Raw genomic sequence first — 6,936 nt, 5'->3', positions numbered from 1 at the left:
GCTGTGGGCGGAGGGTTCCGGGAACTCGCTCTGCCCTGACCGACAGCAGAGGAGAAACTGCAGCCTGCGACTCCGACTCCAGGGCGCCCGGGTTGGTCGCGGGAGGAGAAGATTCCTTTAAACAGCTCCTGTGGATGGAGGCCAGGCAGGATGAGGTCGCGGGTTATTTCCAGTCCTGGCGGGGACTGAGTAGCCGCACAGCAACGCTGGGGGCCGGGCTGGGAGTGAGGCTGGCAGATGCTGGGGGAAGTAAAGGGGGCGTCCAGAGCGGGAAGCCCGGCTCCAGCCGGGACCCTCCTGGACCCCAGCTCCCTCCCATGTGAAACGGGCGCACTCTCAAAGCCCGCTGGGTCAGAACCGGTTCTGAGCCGCCCTGGGGCTCTGTGCCCTGCCGACATCAGCGGGTGAAACCAGGGCCCTCTCTAGAGCCCCCACACGTCGGGGGTGCTTGGGAGCGGGACGCGGCTCTGCGGGTCCAGGCCGGAGGGCCCAGCGACCCCAGTGACCACAAAGGCCCCGGCTCAGCTGGGCGGCGGGGGTGCCTAGGAGCTCCGGTCTCTGTGCTTTCCCTGCTCTTGGAAACGGCCGGCCCCCCGGGCTGCAGACTCCTGTTCCCATGGCGACCACGGGGTCGCAGGGACCTGGCACCAGCAGTGGGGGCGCCTGGCCTGGGGCGCCCTGCCGCTCCCCTCCGCCGTGTCCAGCACCCCCACAGCTGACATCAGCTCCTGGTGTGGGGCCTCCTCCAGGCTGGCCTCCTGGCCTCACTCATCCCGTCTGTCCCGCCCCCTCCTCCAGCCTCTGCCTGCGCCTGGGACGCGGGGTCCCAGCCCCCAAGGCCTCGCCCGCCCCCAGGAGCCAGCCTTCCGCACGGCCTGCAGGACAGTGAAGTGAGACACCGCAGAGTCCCTTCTCCGGGGACCCTGGGAGCCCAGGACGGCTCAGGGAGTGCTGCTGCTGCTGCTAAGTCGCTTCAGTCGTGTCCGACTCTGTGCGACCCCATAGACCGCAACCCACCAGGCTCCGCCGACCCTGGGATTCTCCCGGCAAGAGTACTGGAGTTACCATTTCCTTCTCCAAGACGAAAGTGAAAAGTGAAAGTGAAGTCACTCAGTTGTGTCCGACTCTTAGCGACCCCATGGACCACAGCCTACCAGGCTCCTCCGTCCATGGGATTTTCCAGGCAAGAGTACTGGAGTGGGGTACCATTGTCTTCTCCCAGGGAGTGCTGGGTGCCCCCAGACGCGAGATAGCTGTCAGCTGCCTGTGTGCTGAGTCGCTTCAGTCACGTCTGACTCTTTGTGACCCCAGGGACTGCAGCCTGCCGGACTCCTCTGTCCAGGGCATTCTCCAGGCAAGAATCCTGGAGTGGGTTACCATGCCCTCCTCCAGGGGACCTTCCTGACCCAGGAATTGAACCCACGTCTCTTACATCTCCTGCATTGGCAGGCAGGGTCTTTACCACGAGCGCCCCCTGGGAAGCCCTGGTTAGCTGCCTGCAGGGTCAGCCACACACTGACCACCATGCCATCCCCTGTTGCCAGCCCCTAGAGTGACCACAGGGACACAGCAGACACCCTCTGCCCCTACCTCCTCCCGTGGTCCTTGCTGCCGCTCCCCCTACCACACCCTCTGGGCCTCCCTCCGCCTTTCTGTGCCCCAAGTGCTCTTTTTAGGGACCTTGAACTTGCTACCTCTTCTGCGAAACCGTTTCCTGTTGGCTGCCCGATGGCTGGTTCTTTCCACTGGAGGAGCTCAGACCTCAGCTCCAAGGTCTCCATGCCCAGCTGACCAAGACCTCCACCTCCCTGGCCTGACCTGTGTCCCGTGTCTCTCAGGACCCCATTCACTCAAGCTTACCTTCGGATTCCTGGAGCTTGTGTCTCTCCCACTGGCCTGTGATCTCTGGGAGTTAGCAGAGGGTTGGCCTCCTGCCTACAGGGCTGTGACCCCAGCCCGGGGGAAGGGCCCCAGGGGGTTGGCCGAAGGGGGCCGTGACTGCAGGAGGGACGGGGGCTCCCCTGGTGGCTCCGTCCACACTCCACTGCTCCTTCCCTTGTCCCTCAGGGACTTCTGATTACCCCGCAGAAGTTCACTAATGAGCGTCTTGCTCGTTTGCTAAGTCGACAGTTCACGTCAGTGAACGCCACGTGCCTGGAGCAGGCCAGTCTCTGGGACTATTCTAGGTGTGACGCTGAGGCCTGAAGGGACAGCAGCCTTCAAAGGACCTCTTCCCATAGAATTCCTTGCTGACCCCGGGGGAGACTCGACCGCAGCCTGAAAACCGAGTCTCTGCCTGTGCTGCTGGGGATTGGGAAGAATGTACAGTGGTGTGAAGGCTGTTTTTGCCCCAGAAACCCTCCATGAGCAACATGTTCCCAGCCCAGGCTCCGGATCAGTCCGTGGTCAGTGCCAGAAGGTGTTTAATGAGGAGCCAAGGCTCCAGCAGGACCCCGGGGGCGTTCAGCCGCCCTGACAGGCGGTGCATGAGTGGGCTGTGATTTAGCAGGGAGCACGGAGAGGGAGGGGCGAGGAGCAGAAGTCCGGGGGCATCTCTGTGACTGGGCGCCGGGAAGGAGGCTCCTCTTCCCCAGGGCAGTGGGGGCTGGTCCAGTCCAGGGCCCGGAGGGAGCGTTGTCTCCGGTTCCACACGGGACTCCAGGTGTCTACGGAGGGGCCCCTGGAAGGTGGTGACAGCTGGCTCCGTTCCACCCAGAGCCTCCAACACCAGCTGGGCCCAACCCACCCATCAGGTCCCCTGTTCTCAACACCGAAGACCAGCCTCCACCCGAAGTAGGGCCTGAGGAGGAATCATCCGCCTCAATTCTTCCAATAAGGATCGCGCACGCACACTGAAGTCGAGCAACTCCACGCAGACAGCTAGGGCTTTTCTTTCTCTTAAGCCCTAAACACATCTGAGCTCTGATCCACGATACACAGGAAACCAGGGTCTCCGGCCCCCAGGACCCCAGATGGACACGACCGCGGCAGTCGCCCTGGGCCGTCCACACCCACGGTCAGCGGAGGGTATTGTGTCAGCATGGTGTTTCTGTGGGGTTTTCCCTGAATTTGCTTCACCTCTGGGGCATTTTGCTCAAGATGTCTTTCGGGTGAAAAGACTTCGTGCTGAGTCACTCTGTGTGGTATCCTGGGAGAACGCACACATGGCCATGGGTTTTCGCAAACAGATTCATCTGACTGACATTTGCACAATGTTTTTGTAATTAAGGAGCAGGAATCGGAGCAAAGAGACCAAAAAGGAAGATTTTCCGGCCCGGCGGCCTTGTGCCTGCCGCTCGCTCGGTGTGTGCACACGTGTGTGTGTGCATTGTTGCTGTGGAATTCAGACCGGAAGGAAGGGCAGAAGAATCCAGTGGTTACAGAAGATCCCAGCTAGCATGACAGATGTAAATATGACACCCAAAATTGAGCAAGGGTAACCTTTTGCAAAGCGCAATCACAGAAAAGAGTTTAGCAGTATCTTCTTTCTTTTCAATGTCCTTGCAAGTGAATGATAGGAACAAATTTTGCAAGATGTCCTAAGCTGTGTGACCTCGAAAGAAGGGCTCAGGGCCTTCGTCTTCTACTCAGCTTTGAGTCATTTCAAAAAGCCTTTGGCAAACTTTATACATTAGTCAGAACTCTCTGCAGAAACGGAACCAATAGGCTGTACACATATAAAGACTGATGGTAAGGAGCTGGCTCACACAATCAGGGAGGCTGACGAGCTCTGCAGCCATTGAGCTGGAGGCCCCAGAAAGCTGATCGTTTAGGTCCAGCCCTCGTCCAAAGGCCTGGTGCCAGGAGAAGGGAGGGTGTGTTTCCCATCGGGGGCCCAGGAAGAACTGACGCTTCACTCGAGTCCGAACGGAGGTCGGGATGCCAGTGTCCCCGTTCAAAGGCAGTCAGGCGAGAAGAGTTCCCTCACATCCAAGGAGGGTCAGCACTTTTGGGCTATTCAGGCCTTCAACAACCTGCTTTACTCGGCCTACAGATTCGAATGTTACTCTCATCCAAAAACACCTTCACGGAACAATGGCCAAGTGGCTGGGCCCCCCATGGACAGAGGGCACAAAAGATTAGCTGTCACAACTTATACGGACAAAACTTAAAAACCAAAAGGAGAGAAAGCCAAAGGAGTCCTTGGATGAGTGGAATTTCACAATAGGTACAGGTTAGTAATGAGCTGTGTACGAACACACACATCTAGAATGGACTCACTCCTCAGGGATCATCTTGACCCTCAGTGAGTAGAATGCATCAAGTGACCTGATGTTATTAAGAGAGTATAAAAAGAAATCCTTCTAACTCAAATGTTTCATCCTGAGACTGTTTCTTATCCTGAGAGTTTCATACTTTCAACATTTGAAGCTATTGAAAAATAGAAAAAGACATAGAAATTTTCTTTGCTTGTAAATCTGTATAAAGTATCTTATTTTATCCACTCAAAAGAGCAGTCACAAAGTCCACAGAAGAGGCTCTTAGTTAATTTAAAGTCCTATGAACTTGATAAAGCACCTGTCACAGTGAGAAGAATCCTGAGGTACAGAAATGCACATCTTTTAAACTGAATTGTTGATTCAAAGTGAAGTTGGTGATCCAAAGTCTAAGGAAAAATGAGGAAAACAAAACGAGATTTTGGGCTATCCAACCTGGAAGCAACGCTGCGGTATAAGAGCATCGCACGAAAGTAACACAATTTAACTCAAATCTCAGTGTTTTCTTTGCATTTCTCCTAAAATTTAGTGCTTTTATCTAAAGATGTCTCTCAGAATCTTCAACATGCTCACATTCCTATCTATACAATTTCATTTTCACTATTTTTATTTTTGAGTCTATTATAAATAAGACTGTTTTCTTAATTTCTTTTTCAAATAACTTATTTAGTGTATATATGCACAACTGACTTGTATATTGATTGACGTGTGTTGATTTTATATCCTGACATACGCCAAATTTGTTTATTAATTCCAACAGTTTTGTGTGTACATGTGGAGTCTTTAGGGTTCTTCATGTGTAAGATCATGCCATCTCCAGAGATAATTTTGCTTCTTCCTCTCTGATTTGGATGACTTGTATTTCTCTTTTTTGCCTAAATTGTTCTGTCTAGGACATAACCATGGTGAGCAGAACTGCTGGCATGCGTACTCAGTCACTAAGTCATGTGTCCAGCTCTTTGCAACCCCATGGACTGTAGCCCACCAGCTTTCTGTCCCTGAGATTTCCCAGGCAAGAATCCTGGAGTGCTACATTTCCTTCTCCAGGGCATCTTCCCGAACCAGGGACTGAACCGCTGTCTCCTGCTTTGGCAGCAGATTCTTTACCACTGAGCCGTGTTCCTGGAGCGCATGGTGACTGCGTCTCTAATTTGAAGGGACTGTCGTTCTGGTTTATGCAGTAGCTGTGCCATTGCACATTTCCACCAACAATGCGCAAGGCTTGAACTGTCTCCACATCCTCACCAACACTCTGGCCACCGATGTGAAGAGCCGACTGATTAGAAAAGACCCTGATGCTGGGAAAGGTTGGAGGCAGGAGGAGAAGGGGATGCCAGGGGATGAGATGGTTGGATGGCATCACTGACTCGATGGACACAAGTTTGAGCAAGCTCTGGGAGATGATGAAGGACAGGGAAGTCTGGTATAAGCATCTGAATGCAGAGTTCCAAAGAATAGCAAGAAGAGATAAGAAAGCCTTCCTCAGCGATCAATGCAAAGAAATAGAGGAAAACAGCAGAATGGGAAAGACTCGAGATCTCTTCAAGAAAATTAGAGATACCAAGGGAACACTTCATGCAAAGATGGGCTTGATAAAGGACAGAAATGGTATGGACCTAACAGAAGCAGAAGATTTTCAGAAGAGGTGGCAAGAATACACAGAAGAACTGTACAAAAAAGATCTTCATGACCCAGATAATCACGATGGTGTGATCACTCACCTAGAGCCAGACATCCTGGAATGTGGAGTCAAGTGGGCCTTAGAAAGCATCACTATGAACAAAGCTAGTGGAGGTGATGGAATTCCAGTAGAGCTATTTCAAATCCTGAAAGATGATGCTGTGAAAGTGCTGCACTCAATATGCCAGCAAATTTGGAAAACTCAGCAGTGGCCACAGGACTGGAAAAGGTCAGTTTTCATTCCAACCCCAAAGAAAGGCAATGCCAAAGAATGCTCAAACTACCACACAATTGCACTCATCTCACACACTAGTAAAGTAATGCTCAAAATTCTCGAAGCCAGGCTTCAGTAATACATGAACTGTGAAATTCCAGATGTTCAAGCTGGTTTTGGAAAAAGCACAGGAACCAGATATCAAATTGCCAGCATCTGCTGGATCATGGAAAAAGCAAGAGAGTTCCAGAGAAACATCTATTTCTGCTTTATTGACTATGCCAAAGCCTTTGACTGTGTGGATCACAACAAACTGGAAAATTCTGAAAGAGATGGGAATACCAGACCACCTGACCTGCATCTTGAGAAATTTGTATGCAGGTCAGGAAGCAACAGTTAGAACTGGACATGGAACAACAGACTGGTTCCAAATAGGAAAAGGAGGACGTCAAGGCTGTATATTGTCACCCTGCTTATTTAACTTCTGTGCAGAGTCCATCATGAGAAACACTGGACTGGAAGAAGCACAAGCTGGAATCAAGATTGCCAGGAGAAATATCAATAACCTCAGATATGCAGATGACACCACCCTTATGGCCAAAAGTGAAGAGAAACTAAAGAGCCTCTTGATGAAAGTGAAAGAGGAAAGTGAAAAAGTTGGCTTAAACTCAACATTCAGAAAACTAAGATCATGGCATCTGGTCCCATCACTTCATGGGAAATAGATAGGTAAACAGTGGAAATAGTGGCTGACTATATTTTTTTGGGCTCCCAAATCACTGCAGATGGTGACTGCAGCCATGAAATTAAAAGACGCTTACTCCT

The sequence above is a fragment of the Bison bison genome, unplaced genomic scaffold, assembly GCF_000754665.1.
Source record: "Bison bison bison isolate TAMUID 2011002044 unplaced genomic scaffold, Bison_UMD1.0 scf7180017845622, whole genome shotgun sequence".
Taxonomy (NCBI): Eukaryota; Metazoa; Chordata; class Mammalia; order Artiodactyla; family Bovidae; genus Bison; species Bison bison.
This window is presented reverse-complemented; position numbering follows the sequence as displayed.